This window comes from Anser brachyrhynchus (genome assembly GCF_964034855.1).
Source record: "Anser brachyrhynchus genome assembly, chromosome: 2".
In the NCBI taxonomy this organism is placed as follows: domain Eukaryota; kingdom Metazoa; phylum Chordata; class Aves; order Anseriformes; family Anatidae; genus Anser; species Anser brachyrhynchus.
This window is the reverse complement of record NC_137695.1, coordinates 67,963,084-67,979,999: the sequence shown is the minus strand read 5'-3', so window position 1 is coordinate 67,979,999 and position 16,916 is coordinate 67,963,084. Positions and strand designations below refer to the sequence as shown.

The 16,916-nt window shown below is 43.6% G+C and overlaps 1 long non-coding RNA gene across 1 annotated transcript in view; it reads right to left on the bottom strand.

Annotated features, from left to right (window-relative positions):
• LOC308189113 overlaps positions 1 to 16,916 on the bottom strand; it is a 443,217-nt gene that overhangs the window by 261,580 nt on the left and 164,721 nt on the right. The window lies entirely within an intron of this gene.

The following is a 16,916-nucleotide window of genomic DNA, read 5'->3' as shown; positions in this document are numbered from 1 at the left end:
CTGTGGATCTTCAACAATAGTTACATTTGGAATTATTGCCCCCAGGGTGCAAGCTCCCTTCCATCCCAGGAGCAACACTTTCCTAGCTTTATTACCACATAGCCAGTACCAACCCTTGCCATTCGGGGCAGGCCATCCAGTTACAGGATTCTCACGATATAACTGGTGTGCATTATAAAGGTTCGCATTCCCATAGCTACCATATTCAGTACAGTATGGATAATTCCTTACTTTGTGGATAATACCTCTGCATCCAGGGTCAGTACTATTGCCCCCTGAGTTTATACCAATGTTGTCTAAGAAGCATCTTTGATAACACGTAATGTTGTAATTATTGTAATAATTGTTTTTAACACGTAATATTGTAGCCAGGACTATGCGAAGGGAGCTCAACCTCAAAATCTATTCCTTCTCGGGACTGAGTATAATTCACTGTGTTTGGAAAACTGGAGAATCCAGATACAGTTGTTGCTGGTAATGGAATAGCAATTAGGGACAAGGCCTTCTCAGTGTTTTTAGGCATTTGGGAGGAAATCCAACAATTATTCTGATAGAGAACTCAAGAGATTCTGAATTAATTGGAAATGTTGATTTCCCCCCCATCCTATCACTAATCTATTAGGAACAGGTATTACTAAAATAAACTTAAAATACATCATTTCTACATATGCCTTATTAAAAGGAAAAATAATTAAGATAATAAAAGATCACACACTAAAGTTTCTAAAGAGGATTAAAATACCTCCCCCCATTTTCTTTTTTTTTCCTTGTTCCCCAGACAACTTTTAATTCTATGTAACCTAATACCTTTCACCTATTAATTCTAAGGAGAAATTAAAGGTTTACAATAGTGTTTTTTTTCTTTTTTTTTTTTCCACACAGTCTAGATCTTAAAAGTCCTTGTTAAAACAGTCTCTCATGTATCAGGGTTAACTGATGCTTTTACCCAAGTATAATGAGTCCACCCTTTCTCAGCTGTTCTTAGTGCCATCTCAGTAGTCAGGAGCACTTGGAACAGTCTGTCCCACTCATGTTGCAATTTCATTTCTCTCCACGTTCACATCAAAACACAGTCTCCTGCTCGGAATGGATGGATCAGGACTTCCAAGGGTGGGGTTTGAGCTAATGATCCACAGGTCCTGAGAGATGACAAAGAGGATGGCAGCCCGAGTATATAGTTCTTAAGAAAAACATCTTTTTTCTCAAATCGAGGTAATTCATTCCCTTTGTCCATGTACAGCAATCCAAATAGTATTTGATATGGTGAAACTCCCACATCTTTTCTTGGTGCAGTTTGAATTCGGAGAAGTGCCAAAGGTAAGCACTTCGTTTGGGGAAGCTGAGTTTCCAGAACTTAGTCAATTGCTTCTTTACTGCCTGATCCGCTCCACCCTTCCAGAAGAGGAAGGATGCCAAGGAGTGTGAAATTTCCACTCGATTTCTAGAGTCCACATTAGCCCTTGCAATATTTCTGACATAAAGTTATTTCCTTGATCAGAGTTAATATTTTCAACAATTCCATACCCGGGAGTTATTTGTTCTAGAATTACTTTAGTTACTATGTTCACAGTAGCAGATACTGAAGGGAAAGCCTACACCCACCCTGACAAATGATCTGCGAAGACTAATAAGTATTTAAATCTACCTACTCTAAGGAGTTCTATAAAATCTACCTGTACATTTTGGAAGTGTTGAATTCCTGGTTCTCACCCCCTTTGGGCTGACTGCGGATAATTTTTCTGTTTACCTTTTGACATACTACACAACTCCTGCATACTTGTTTAGCCAGAGTATATATATTCCTACACATATATATTTCCATAGCACAGCATCACACATTGCTTGAATTCCCCAATGACCCTCTTGATGCAAAACAGTTAATATTTGCCTCATTGGTGCTATTCAGCATTTCTCTCCCATCAGGGAGTATCTATTTTCCTTTGGACTTTGTGACTCATAATTCCTTAACAACCTCTTTCTCTTAAAACTTTTTACTTCTTTTTAGTTTTGGTTAGGGGTAGCTCAACTCAGGTAGCCTTGAATCCTCTCTGGATTTATGCTTCATTTCCCCTCAGACACTAGATGCCCTAAATACTTGACTTCTCTTTCTACGAATTTTACTTTATTTTCCAATACTTTCAAGCCCTGTTTTCCCAGAAAATCAAATAGCTTGTTAGTGGCTTCTTTCACAACTGTTTTCTCCTGTCCTGACAATGAAAGATCATTCACACATTGTAACAGTAACACCTCCTCAGGAGGTTGGAACTGATCCAAAATTTCTTCTAGAACTTGCCCAAATAAATCGGTGGCTCTGTGAAACCCTGAGGTAAAATTGTCCATCTGTATTGCTGCTTCTGCTCCATTTCAGGGTCTTTCCACTCAAAGGCAATCTTGATCTTTACTCCCAGGGTCTGAGAGCATCCCATTAATAGCACTGTTATTCCAGCCTAATAATTTACTATTTGAATGCCTAATTTCATTATCGAATCCTTTCCCAACAAGTTAGTCCCTGCCTTGGGTACATACAGTAATTGCCCAGTGATCATTCTATCCCTAGTCTCAGCTTGGTGTCCCCAAAAAGTGGCACTGTTATCCCAGCCCCTTCTACCCCCATCACATTTAAGGTTTCATTAGTTAATTTAATCCCTGATACTTTACAGGCCAGTAATGACCTAGCTGCCTCCAGTGTATTGGGTTCACATGGCAAGTTTCTGGGGGGTGGGGGGGCTGCAGTGGTAGCCCCTGTGAGAAGAATCCAGCAGCTACCCCATGGCAGTTCAGAGCCAGTTTCAGCTGGCTCCAAAGGGGCCCACTGCTGCCCAGAGCCAAGCCATGAGCAATGCAGTTTGTGCCTCTGTGAGAGCACATCCAAGAAAAGGAAAAGAAAATTTCTGCACAACAGCAACTGGGAGAGCAAGGAGTGAGAAATCTCCCTGCAGGCACCAAGGTCAGTGCAAAGGCGGGGGAGTGCAGTGCAGAGGTGCTCCAGGTGCCGGAGCCGAAGCCCCTCCGCGGCCCACAGAGAGGCCCCTGGTGGGTGAAGGGATGAAAGACACGGACTCCTGATGGCTCTTGAACAGAAGACCTTTATTGCTGTTTTTCTCCACTACATATACTTTTCTCGTAACCCCATGCGCTGTCCACGCACCCAAATCGGTCATACAACTGGTTAGAGACCCTCAGATGCACCTTGAGCCAGCCAGCAATTCGCCACTGCCCAAAGCTCATCTTTAACACTGTAGCCAAGTTAATTTATCTCAACCTTGCTCAAGTTTTTGTTTCTACCACTTATTTCCTTATTATCTCTAATTCAGCAACGTGTGAAACAGCATAAAGCCACCTGCAAATTCCTTTCCCACAGGTGGGGAAGGCAGACCCCCACAGCCCATGGTGTACCACAGCAGAGCAGATCTCTGTGCTGCAGCCTGTGGAGAGGAGCCCATTCAGGAGCAGGTGATCGGGGGGTGGGGGGTGTGGACCACAGCAAGTCTCAAAGCCAGACCAACCTGCTCCTGACAAATAGACCCTGCAGCACAGACCCACACCAAAGAACCTGTTTTTCACTGCCTGTGGAGAAACCCACACAGGACCAGCCCAGGAAGGTTGGCACCCCACGAGAGGGACCCAACACCAGAGCAGGGGTGAGAGCAACTGTGAAGGAGCGGGGGAAATGAAGCACCAGGAACTGATGGTAGCCCCCACTCCCAGCCCCCCCGTGCCACTCAGGGCAGGGTAGAGGTGGAAAAGAGTGAATGGGGGAAGGTGCTCCCTACTTGTTTCTCTGTTTCTCACTGCTCCAGCCTGTCAGCAATAGGTAATAAATGTTATTAATCTTCCTATGCTAAGTCTGTTTTGCCCACAACGATAATTGTAGAGTAATCCCCATTGAGGTACACTTTTTCATTTATCAGGGAACTGGCTTTCTGAGAAGCCCCGACTCCCCTGTTCTAAATTTGTAACAGTAATCTCTCTTCTTTCTTCTGCTCCAGATATTCCTATTTGAAATGGCCGGCCTGGCCACACTTAAAACATCTTCTCAAAGCCTGTCCCTGATAGGATTTAGGCTGCAACACAGGTAGCTTTCCTTGCCTGCCATTCCTTCGTCTCTCCTCTCCTTTCCATCCTGGCCCTGCCTCCCCCTGAAGATTTTCTTCCTCTTTCTCCAACCCTCTACCTTACTACCCAGTATTCTGTGAATACCATTAGTTTCGCTCTCTGCTTTTCCTTCTCATCTCCCCTCCCAGAATACACCTTCATACTACCTACGCTGTTCACTCCATCCTCCCATCTTCTGGAGCTTTATCTGCATATCTGGCCAGGCTTTAATTAAAATATGAACTTTAAAGAGCCTTTGGGCTACTGGGTCCTCAGGATTCATCCCCAAGTACTTTCTCATTCTGACCCCGAGTCTCTCATATGATTTCTAGGTTGTTGGTAGTCGTTATTGCAGTTAGATGAGCATATATTTCTGCTCTATCGGAATTACTCTTGGTCTGGGGGGGGGGGGGTGTTAGTTCTTTCCCATTCTTGCATAGCTGCCTGCTGAATCATTCCCCCCCTAAACATTCTTCTCCAGTGAATGACATACTCAAGATTGACATTCCCCCCCCCCCCCCCCCAAATACAAATTAGGCCTTAGAAACGGATTTGACTGTTCTGCTAGGCCCTCAATTAAAGACTTTATTTCCTTCTTAAAACTCCTAACCTCTTTGCTGGTAAGGGGGGGAGCACTGGCCCGCAGTGCCTCCGCACGACCCTGAGGCTCCACGGGCCTCCCCCCCCCCGCTCCCACCGCTCTACACTCCCCAGTGTGACTTCTCTAGGGACAGCATCAATTGCAGTCCCTGTCTCCCCTCCTGGAGCAGCTGCCGCTGCCTCAACGTTAGGTGCAATACTAGGACTATAGGGAGCATAACTTGATTCCTCCTCTGAAAAAGGAGTCTTATTTTTTACATATAAATTTAAAGCCTGAATTTTCATCAGACCCATATTTTGGCCAAAATACTGAAGTTCCTTTTATTGGCTTTTCAGGCCAGACAATTACACAATATCTAACCATTTAAAATTTTATTTTTTAAATCTTTTCCCCTAGTTTTTGGGTTGTTTTTCCAAATCCTTATCATTCTCTCCAAAGGACTATCTTTAGGCACCATCCCGGGGTCTCCACCTCCACCCTGCTGACTCGTGGAACCCTTAATCCCCATCTCTTCCTGACGTGCTGCTGTGGACTTTACCACCCACAGGGTACCACACACCTTCACCTAGGATTAGGACAGAGGTGGGGTGTACTGCTGAGCACCTCACTTCACCATGCTCGGGGTACTGTACACCTAAGGGCCCAAACCCCTGAGACTCTCTTTCACTCATCTAACTTTCACTTTGGTCCTCTCCAGCTGTGGGGACTTCGTTTGTCCCCTCGCAGGACTACAGAACCTCACGGATTGGGACTCCACACTCGCTTCACACTAAAAATGTGTCTCATTCACACCACACAAAAGTCTCCCCGAATCCAACCCAAGGCAGTATACAGTAAAGTTTCCCTTACCTCGGTCTGTGCACGGCTTCCCGGTCCAGCTTATCAGTAATAATCCCCATGCCTGTTCCTGGTCTGGGCTGTGTCTCTGTGTCTGGGCTATGTCTGTGGTATGTCAGTACTGGCCTCCCTTCTCCCCAGAGCTTCGCAGAGCTTGTCTTCAGCTTAACAGTCTCAGTCCTTTGCTGGCCGTACCGAGAAAACCCACCACCCCTGACGGGACCGCTGAAAGCAGGGTGCACCTTCCTGTCTGTGGTGGCAAGAACTCTTCGGTAGGCAACAAGATCCCAGACGAGCCCCCAGATTGTGAGAAGAATCTCAAATAATTTTCTTCAGACAGGACCTTCTGTGAAGTTATTTTATTCGCGATTGCAATGGCGGGCGTCCTGCCAGTTAGGAGCGCATTACAGTAAACAAATCATAACCTTTTATTCCTTATTACCCGACACCTGATCACCTCCCCTGTTTCCTCATTGGCTGAGTACTATGGGTTCACAAGCTACTTGATCGATGTTCCTCTATACCATATACGTAAAATTTTTCTTTTTTTTCAACCCTTTAATTTCTCCCTTTTCCTTTTTTTTTTTTTCTCCTTTCTTATGTTTTGAGAACCTGTGGTCTTTGTTTTACTGTTCCCACACTTCTCATCCTGTTTTCTCAAGCTTCCACCGTATTTTGGAACAGTGAGACCTTCTACTGTCCGCTTATCTACATAGCATTTCTCCTTATTATAACTACACAACTACCTTGGCATACAGAAAATCAGCTCTCTACACAACTTAGTTTCTCACAACTTCTCTTGTGGATCATCACATTTTATTTGCATATGCCACAAGAAGGATAGAAGCAGCAAAGCTTCACAAAGTTAATGCTAGAATACTTCAGAGGACTTACTGCACTTAATGAATCTCACCACTAGATGTATTTAAGGACTTCCCTTTGTTTTTTAGCTGGGAAATACCAGATTCTTCCTTTCACATACTTTTAGAGGAAGTGATGTCTATTCCTTCATAGTTTCTATGTATATGACAAAAAGGCACCTATGAAGGAAGAAAAAAGCAACCAAAAATGTATAAAATCTCCCCATCCAGCCTTCTGAAAACTATCATTAAAAAATATGTATTTATGATATCTCAATATAAAGAAAAGTTTCAGGGCACTGATCTGTCCACTAAGGATGTTGTTGCTATGTATTTTACAGGGCACATCGTGCCTGTTTTCAAAAATAAATAAATCTGTATATTTAAATATTTTCAGACAGCTGCAAGAATGAAGCACAGGAAAGCAGATTAAACTTGATTGGTCTATATAAGTTATTCAGGAGGAAAGTTAAGGAATGACTTTATCATGCAGCTTACGAAGTCTCCAGTTACTAAAATGTCTGATATGAGATGTGTGTAGAATTCAGATCGCTCAATCTGAAACCGCAATCTCATATTAAAACCAAAAAGCAAGTAAAAAACAGCAAAAACAACAAAAAAGGCAAAAAAAAAAACGAACACAACACCCTCCTTTAGCTCCTTTAATCTTAGCCTGCTATAGATTATTTTCCTGCTGGGCTTCAGAGCTCCCCACAGGACTGCAGACTAGAATTGCCTCACTCTTGGCAGGAGGAGAGTGCCTGGCCCATATCTTGGTGTGACTAACATCCACAGCATGTGGTCTTCTCCGTATCTGTGTCCCAAGGATGTCACTGGTGAAAGCTCTAAGAGTGTTTGCTGGAAGTCCCTAGCTTTGTGTCCTGTGTTAATCACAGGGAAGCTTGTGTTGGTGTTGTGTGCAACTAGGTTGTGCATCTGCCAGGGAAGTGCAGGACTGAGGTTCAGTGTGATCATTGTTTCCTATGACAATGCCATAACTGCAGTGCTCCTTTGAGAGGTTGCTGGTGGTGGGTAGCACACTTTACCCAGTTCCTGAAGTTGTGCCATGGTGCAGAAAATAGTTCAAGAGTTGAGAGGCCAGTCAGTGAGAAAAGAAAACAGAATATATGTTTCCCAACCAGCACTGGCCAAGTTTTTGGAGAAAAAAATCACGATGCACATGTTAACTTTATCAATCCTCTGCAATCTGGGGATGGATTTAAACTAGAGTTTTCAGCTTTCCTTGTGAGTGCTCTGACAATAAGCTGATTTCACAGAATCACAGAATCATCTAGGTTGGAAGAGACCTCCAAGATCACCTAGTCCAACCTCTGTCCTAACACGAACAAGATCTCCACTAAACCATATCACTAAGGGCTACATCTAAACGTCTTTTAAAGACCTCGAGGGATGGTGACTCAACCAATTCCCTGGGCAGCCTACTCCAATGCCTAACAGCCCTTTCAGTAAGGAAGTTCTTCCTAATATCCAACCTAAACCTCCCCTGGCATAACTTTAGCCCATTCCCCCTCGTCCTGTCACCAGGCACATGGGAGAATAGATCAATCCCCACCTCTCTACAGCCTCCTTTAAGGTACCTGTAGAGTGTGATAAGGTCGCCCCTGAGCCGCCTCTTCTCCAGGCTGAACAAGCCCAGCTCCCCCAGCCGATCCTCGTAAGACTTGTTCTCCAGACCCCTCACCAGCTTTGTTGCCCTTCTCTGGACTCGCTTGAGCACCTCCATGTCCTTGTAGCGAGGGGCCCAAAACTGAACACAGTACTCAAGTTGCGGCCTCACCAGAGCCGAGTACAGGGGCACAATCACTTCCGTAGCCCTGCTGGCCACACTGTTTCTTATACAAGCCAGGATGCTGTTGGCCTTCTTGGCCACCTTAGCACACTGCTGGCTCATATTCAGCCGACTATCAACCAATACTCCCAGGTCCTTCTCGGCCAGGCAGCTTTCCAACCACTCATCTCCCAGCCTGTAGCGCTGCTTGGGGTTGTTGCACCCCAGATGCAGGACCCGGCACTTGGCCTTGTTGAACTTCATACAGTTGGCCTCAGCCCATCGCTCCAGCCTATCCAGATCCTCCTGCAGAGCCTTCCTACCCTCGAGTAGATCGACACACATACCTAACTTGGTGTCCTCTGCAAACTTACTGAGGGTGCACTCGATCCCCTCATCCAGATCATTGATAAAGATATTAAAGAGAACTGGCCCTAGTACTGAGCCCTGGGGGACTCCACTAGTGTCCGGCCTCCAACTGGATTTAACTCCATCCACCACAACTCTTTGGGCCTGGCTACCCAGCCAGTTTCTAACCCAACGAAGCGTGTGCCAGTCCAAGCCAAGAGCAACCAGTTTCTTGAGGAGAATGCTGTGGGAAATGGTGTCAATAGCCTTACTGAAGTCAAGGTAGACCACAGTCACAGCCTTTCCCTTATCCACTAAGCGCGCCACTTTGTCATAGAAGATCAGGTTAGTCAAGCAAAAAGGTGCTGATGTTCATTTAAGAAAAGTTTCTGCTCAGTAGCTGATGTTTGAGTCACTTTTAGCTTTGAGTCAGCATGACTTTGTGCATGATGCCAAAGATCCCGTACATATATGAAATCCACATTTTGAAAAATCTCTTTCATTCATTTTCTGTTTTTATAAAGTGCAAACTGAAAATTAACAAAAAACAAACCAACCAACAAAACAAAACAAAGAAAACCATGACAGTAATTCAAATCTGAATTAAATTTGCTTTCCATACTAAAGCTTCCACCCGTTTTGAGCTTTATAGCCTCAAGAAATCCTACCACAGAATGCATATATAGAGCTGATTTGAGAAAGAAGCATGCCAGTCTTCTAACCTTTCTCCCAGCCTCTGTTAACTTGCCATGGCTGGAAACAGAACAGCAGGCTACAAGCTAAACTTCTCTTTGGTCCCTCTGAGACCATTTGTTTTCTGAGCTGTTGTTGGAACCAATGCATGCCAGGTTTCTCAGTGTTTCAAATGCCTGACTTGTGTCATTGATACAAAGATAACACTGGGACCAAACTGGCACCTAACCTCTGTTCTTTGAATAATGAATTACTAAGTAAAACAAGTTTCCAGTGACATTTTTTTGTGCTTAGTGTCCTTCAACCTGAAGCTCATCAGAAAAGTTTGAGTTGAGCTGCTAAGAATTCATGATGACAGGCAGTCTTCTGTGTGTGTTTTTTTTTTGTTCTTGGTTGTTTGTTTTCCCCACAAAACTTCACATCTTGTGCTGGGTCTGGCTGGGATGTTAACTTTCCCTGCAGCAGCCCATACAGTGCTGTGCTCTGCACTTGTAGCTAGAAGAGCAGTGGTATGACACCAGTGTTGTGTCTGCTGCTGAGCAGTGCTGGCACAGCATCAGGACTTTCTCTAACCCTTCTGGGGGTGGGCAAAAAGTGAGAAAGGAACATCACTGAGGCAGCTGACCTAAATCAACCAAAGGGGTATTCCATACCATATGATGTCACACTCATCAATAAAAGGTGGAAAAAGGAAGAAGATTGGGGGTGTGGGCTCTTGTTGTGAAAATGTCTGTCCTCCCTAACAATGGCTACGTGGGTTGAGGCCCTGCTTCAAGGACGTGGTCAAGCATCGCTCATTTATGGGAAGTAGAGAGTAATTTTTTTCCTCTGTACTTCCACAAAGCCTTCACTTGTTTTTTTTTTTCTTTCTTTCCCTTTCCCCCTCCCTTTTCCCCTTTCCCTTTTTCCCTTTAATTAAATTGTTTAATTAATAATAATATTTCCTTAATAATTATTTTTTTCTTTCCCTTTAATTAAATTATCCTTATCTCAACCCATGAGTTGTTCTTTCCTTTACTTCTTTCCCTTCTCTTCTAAGGAGGGGGAGTGAGAGTGCAGTTGTGGTGGAGTTCAGCTGCCTAGCATGGTAAAACTACCACACATCTTCAAACAGAAGAGACTCAAGACCACACAGTACAAACAGAGCTGAAGAGAAGGTAAGATCTCAGAGGGATAGCAATACAAGAAATGGTGAATGTGAGAGAAACTAATACAGAAAATCATCTCTATTGCAATTCATTTTTTTCTCCTTTCTTGGGAATAAGCGTACAGAAATGAACTAATCTAAGCTGATTTCCAGTATCACAGAAGGCAATGGAATTTTCTAGGAAGTTCCTGTAGCGAAGAGCACCAACCCGGTTAGGAGGTCTGGGGAGGTGACTGGCCCTGCCCTCTGAGGAGGTGGCCTAAAGGCATCCACTGTAGAGATGGGTTAAATCAAGGCCTTAGTAGGAGGCAGTTTCCCTGAGAGCAGCTTTCTGTGCAGAGGGGACTCTCCCCTGAGTAGTGGAAGGTTATTTCCTTGGTCCTCGGGTGTTTGAAGAGCACTGATGCCTCACCAGTGTTAGATTACTGGCTTCTTGCATCAGATGGCCTGGGTTACGTGTTGCTTTTGTCTTTGAATGTAGATAATACAGGTCTGAGAGAGCCTTTAAAAGTCAAGATGGCCTCAATTTCTGTAGAAGGTGAAGAGAGCAATTGGGAGTTCTATTTAGAAATGTTAATTGCTAGTTTGAATAGTCTCATCTTCTCATCTTTGTTTCTTAGTTCTCTCCCCTTTTACCTTGCTGCTGATTTCTATTCTTTTACTTCTGTCTCTTCTTTCACCCTGCATGACTGTAATGAGAAAGTAGCTGAAAGGAGCAGGTCTGGACCATTTTTGCTCCATGGAGCTGTTGGTGGAATTTGATTGGCAGCTCTATCTTCTCACCTACTTTGTGCCTTTCTCACCTGACTGACTTTTGTTTGGAACCTGCTGCCCACTGAGAAGGTGAGAGCAGGGCTCAGGAGAGTTGTGTTTCTCATACAAAGTTATTCATTGCGAGGCAGCTCTATTCTCATTTTCATATCTGACGTGTTTTTATATGATGAATTATTTTTGGTGCTGTGAGGCAGCTGTTCTATCTGGTTACAGTCACGAAGGATCCCACTACACCAGGAGTCTTAACAGTGACTTATTCACTGTTAAATTTCACTTAAATAACTTCTATATTAATTTCTCAGAATTGTCTTAAGCATAGGTGTTACTGCCTTCTATTCCTTGTGGTTCCCTAAGGCTCTTTTCAAGGTTGGGTTAAACAACCTTAAAGGCTTTAGGTTTCTTTGAGGAATACCTGCAAGTTATGGGTATGTTCAGCTCTGCCTCTGCAGGGAAACTCTGCCATGGCTGCTGGGAGCTTATTCTGTGTTGGGGCATCTCAGCTTGGTGATAACTTTATACTGACTGGAATGAAAACTAGCTCCAGACATCCTCTTGCATTTGGGAAGTCTGTATCTGACAGGTTGGATCCATCCGGATATAAATACTAACAGCTGCCAAATGTCAAGCTTAGTGTTGCGCTGTTGAGCTGGCCAAGTCAGCAATTACTTGTATTTTAGCTAGTGCTGCACACTGACTGTGGATACGTTAGCTTTAGTGGAGATTATTTAGAGGTTTTAAGCTTAAAAGCAGAAATCACATTCATATTGGATATTATTACAGATTTAGGAGAGTTAGCCATAAAAACACTTAGCTTCCTGTAACAAAAGGACTGCTAGCCAAGCAAGTAAAATGTTAATGAGACAGCAAGCACTAATTTTTGTGTCTGTAGCCTTTCCCTCCAACGTTTTGCTGCTTCATACTGAGGTTCATTACAGTGAAAATGGTTGACTTTAAGAAAGAAACACCAGCTAAATTGCTAGGGTGTAGAATTTCCTTTCAGATCATAATTATAGGTGATCAACAGAGTGTGTAATTAGTAAGTTGAATGAAGGATATTTCTAGAACAGTCAGCAACAATTTCTTTCCTGCTGTTCTTTTCTCTGCTCTGAGGGACCTTTTGTCTGCTTCGGTAGGTGTGGCTTTTTTAAGCCCAGAAAACAAAACTATCAAAACCTACATTCGATAAGTGACACTAATAATAATAACAAAAAGAAATTGTGGTGGAGTATTCTGTCTTTGCTGTAATAGGCCTCTGTGATTTTCATCATGTTTCCAGCACTTGAGTAAAGGTAGTTGTCCAGAGGAAATCAGACAGGCCCATTTCTGCCCCCCTTGACAAACCTGTGAGACTCCTGCTGGAGCCAGGATTTGCACTTGCACAACAAAAACGTGAGAAGCTGTCATTGTTTTCAAATATCATAGCAATGCCTAGGCTGTTTCTTGGTGCTATGAATAATTCATGGTGTAATTCAATGAATCTGTCCAGCCTGGCTAAAAATAGCTGGGTAAACTGAATGTTTCTGACCTTAAGAAACAAAATCTGTCTCAAAATGAATGAAAAAACGTAGAAAAATCCTGCAGAAGCAAAGATGTCAGTCTATAAAAATACTTTTGGTATCATATCCTGGAATGAAACAAGGTTCATCTTTTTCCTTTTTTTTTTTTTTTTAAGACTTTCATTTATCTTCATCACAGAGTTGTGTGGTTAGAAGAATGAGCATTTCTCATAATTAGGATCAGTCAATGCTTTTGGATATGTCTCCATGTCCTTTTAGTTAGGCACACAGGCCTTGCTGTATCTCTGACTAGTGGCCATCTCCTCCTCCCTTGTTGATCCCCAACAAAAGACAGCTGCAGGAATGGTGGCTGTGAAAACATTGAGGTTGGCAGCCAGCACGAAGACTCCAACCCGAGCAATTCCCCTGTACTGTCAGGACTGCAGCTGCATCCAGCTTGGGACCCATCTTCTGACAGCAGCTGCTGCATGTTGGATGCAGGACCATGCTGGTGATCTTTCTGCTGTTAGAGCTTTCCAGCCACTAATGCACTGAAGGTTTTTCCTCATTCACTTACTTTCACTGGTTGCATTTCAGAAGCTATGGGTGGGTCCTCTTAGATTCATTTTGTCCCACCTGCCTGTCTTGGCATTCTCCATAGCCTGTGACAAGGCCATGGCTTAATTTGGTTTTGTGGTCAGCTTTAAGTTTTTCTATCTGGTAACTTCACTAGGTGGTCTTTCACAGTGCCTGCTATTGCTTTGGTATTGTGGGAATATCTTCCCTTGACAGAAGGTGCTCAGTTACAGGAAAACCGCCAGTACTTTTCTGCTCCTCTCTGTTCCCTTCCCACCATACACTGAATACCCAGTATTCAGATCAACCTCTGATTGTGAACAACCATAGTGATGGGTTTCTTCTAGTGTCTTGAAATAGCAAGAAAGGGAGTGGTTTGGGCATGACTGCCCTGCTGCACAACGGGACTGTTCAGCTGCATGCGATGTGAACCTGCCTTTCAGCTGGCAGAAATGGCCAGAATTTTTCTATTAAAACACTGCTTTAATAAAAATAAAATTCCATAGAAAATGCCTGCTCTTTCCTTACAAAGGCATTTACTGGGCTTTCATTGAAAACCTAGATCTGAAAGATGAGACTTGCCCAGGGGGGTTACTCTTTGGGTGTAGATGCTCAGTTTTGACATTGAAAGTTTTCAGCACACTTTAAATCTTCTGAAGAAAATATGAATAAATGATAATTTCCTTTGGCAGGGGAAAGGTGTAGCAGGGAGGGAGTGGATATACTTTGGTCACTCGCTTTATCTTTGAGGTTCTTTTGACGCAAGTTTTTTTTTTTTGTGTGAGGCAAACAGACAAGTAGAGCTGTGGGGCTTCCCAAGGAGATTTTAAAATAAGTTTTTAAATAAATGGTACCTTCATTATTTATTCAAAGCTAGCATGCCTTCTGAAAATGGGAACATTTACACCAGTTATTTCAACAAAGCTTTGGTTGTTTTCAAGTACAATTCCTGTCAATAGAAAAATAGTGCCTAATTAATAATTTTGACCACTTCAAAGCTTTGCCCAAATGATCTGTTTATTCAGTGAATGGTATTGTTTCTAGATATATGGGCTTTTTTTTTTTCTTTTTTTCTTTTTTCTTCTCATTTGCTTTAATAGTTAAAACAGCAAATTTGGGACATGTCTGACTCAGCAGCATAAATTATGTATGTAGCAGGTACTGATCTCTTTATGCAGTATGAGATCACAAGGCTGTCTGCTTGTTCTGAACTTACCATGAGCCTTAGTTCCTTTGCCACTTCGAATCAAATTTTCGTCTTTTCTGAGGAGAATGTTTTACCTGTTTCCCTTGAGCTAGAACTTCAGTACCTGATAGGGCTTGGCTGCATTTGTGATTTTTCTGGAGCTCAGAGGGAAAACGTTTGTGTTCCTGAAGCTGAGACCTGAAATGTCACCTGACATTTTCCTGAGTGTCAGCACTGATGGGCTAACATGAGCTAATGTTTGATGCTGGGGGACTAGCTGAGACTAATTTTGGAGAGATCTGCCACTCAGATCCAGTCTCTCATGTCAGAAATGGCCATGTGGAGGCTTGGGTTACACACGGTCTTTGTTATATAGCCAGTGCTTTGAGCAGAAAATGTCTGATTATCTTGTCAGGGCACAGAGATGACGCTCTGGAAAGGAGCCCACGTGGATGTGGCATGATGGCATTAGTGCCAGGTACTCTGGAGACGTGGATTCTGTTTCTGTTTTTTTTCCTGGGCTTACTTTGTGGCGCTGGACAAGGCACGTCCCCACAGCCCTGATGTCTGCTGTGCAATGAAAACAGTCCCCTCTCAGAAGGGGCCATTCCAATGTCCCAGCTGGGGGGCACTGAGCTGTGGGGCAGCAGATGGTGACAGTGACACCGGCGTCATTCCTCAGAGCAGAGGTGCTGCTACTGCTGGACTCTGTCCCCTCTTATTGTGTTTATTTGTATTGCACCAACACTGGATACAGTTTCTACTACATGACCTGATGCTGATTTTGTTTCCAGACCAGGACATTAAATGCTCGAAAGGCTTTTAGAGGTGGACCTGTGCCAACAGCTACAATGTGAGTGGCCAAGTCCTATCTCCTCCTTCCTTCATAAGCCCTAAATATTTGCAGGTTCTTTCCTTGAGTTTCTCAGGGGATTGCTGAGAGCCTCCGCAGCATCAAACTGGGCTTGCAGCGGGCCAAGGCTATGGACAGAATGGGGGACTGACGCCCTCTATTTTTGGGAAAAAATAATAATAATAAAAAAAAAATGCAGCACAGCTAATCGTTTTCTTTCTCTGCCCATTCTTTGATTTTTTTTTTTATTTTGTTTTAATTTTTACGTTTTCATGCAGTGTCTGGCTGCAGCCTCAAAGTTAACAGATGGCTGGTCTCATCTGGCCACCTGAGGGTCTCTGTTGCCAAGTAAATTCTTGTCACAAATGGTCAGCAGGGCAAGGCTGCTCGTCTCTGCTGTCCTCACCAAAGCACAGAGCAGAAAATCAACCATGCAAATCTTTGTGCATTATATTTCCAGCATCAGTGTGTGCTGATGGAGTTCCAGATGGCTGAGGCACAGGTTCTCTGGCTTGCCAGCACCTAAAGGGCAGCATTGCCACCTGCTCTGTGAAACACAGGTGGACCCATAAAGTCTGCTTTGCAGAGATTGCCCTGTATGTAGTATGTAGTATGATAATAACCTTGTACATTCCTCTCTGAGCAAATGTTTTGTAGTTATTTACTAGTTTTGTATTAGTTGTTGGCAGGTTTTTTTTGTCTCCCCTCCCCTCCCCTCCTGCACCTTATTTGCAGAAAGCTCTGTAGTAGCTTCAAGTCATGAAGCCTCACTGCCCCTGCTTTTATTCTGAGCACAAAGCCTTGCAGTTCATCAGCATTAACTGATCCTGATGCATCCCAGACAACGAAATGATGGCTGTTGGGGCTATTAAGAGAAGCCTCCCTGGGCTGCTAGATGCAGAATTTATAGTCTGTCTTTAACCTTTTGGAAAATGGAGAAATGTCTCATTATCTAAAATGATAGCATTGTACACTGGAGAGTTTCATTATTTGAACTACTTAACCAACCCTACTTCCAAGATTTTTTTATATTTAAAAACCTGAAGCTGCAAGAATTGTTATTCCTGTAGGTGAGAACACTTTCACCCACTTACAAGAGAGGGCTATACCCATGTGGATTCCGGTCTGTCATTCAAAGTGATCTGCTTTCTGCTGTGCTGCATACACCTGCTGCTAATAGCAGCTCTTTCAAAATTCCACCTGCAGAAGAATAACCTTTAGAAGTTATATGTTTCACCTGGTGGACTCAAAAGGTCTGTCTTCTACCCAAAAAGAAGAGTAGATGATCATCAACAAGGTTATTAGATGAGCTTGTTGCAGGATTGATCCAGGGAGCAGGCCCTCCCTCTGCGGGAGTTCCCTGGGCTGTCGGTTTGGCGCAGTGCATGCTCTGAGGCAGCAGTAGTGACTGAGATCAGGTCTGGATGCTGCTTGGCCAGCTTTGGTCAGGGACACAAAGCACCAGTAATCACAGCGGAGAGTTAAACCAAAGCTGCAAAGTGATTTACCCAAAATCTCACAAGGAGCATGTGAACTGGGAGCTATAGGTCAAGCTGTTTAATCGTAATTCAGTGTCACAGACGAAAGCTCATCCTTCCCCTGAAAAGCTAGTTTGGCCTTGAGTGCAGTGATGTCAAAGCGAGATGCTCAGCTTGACATCT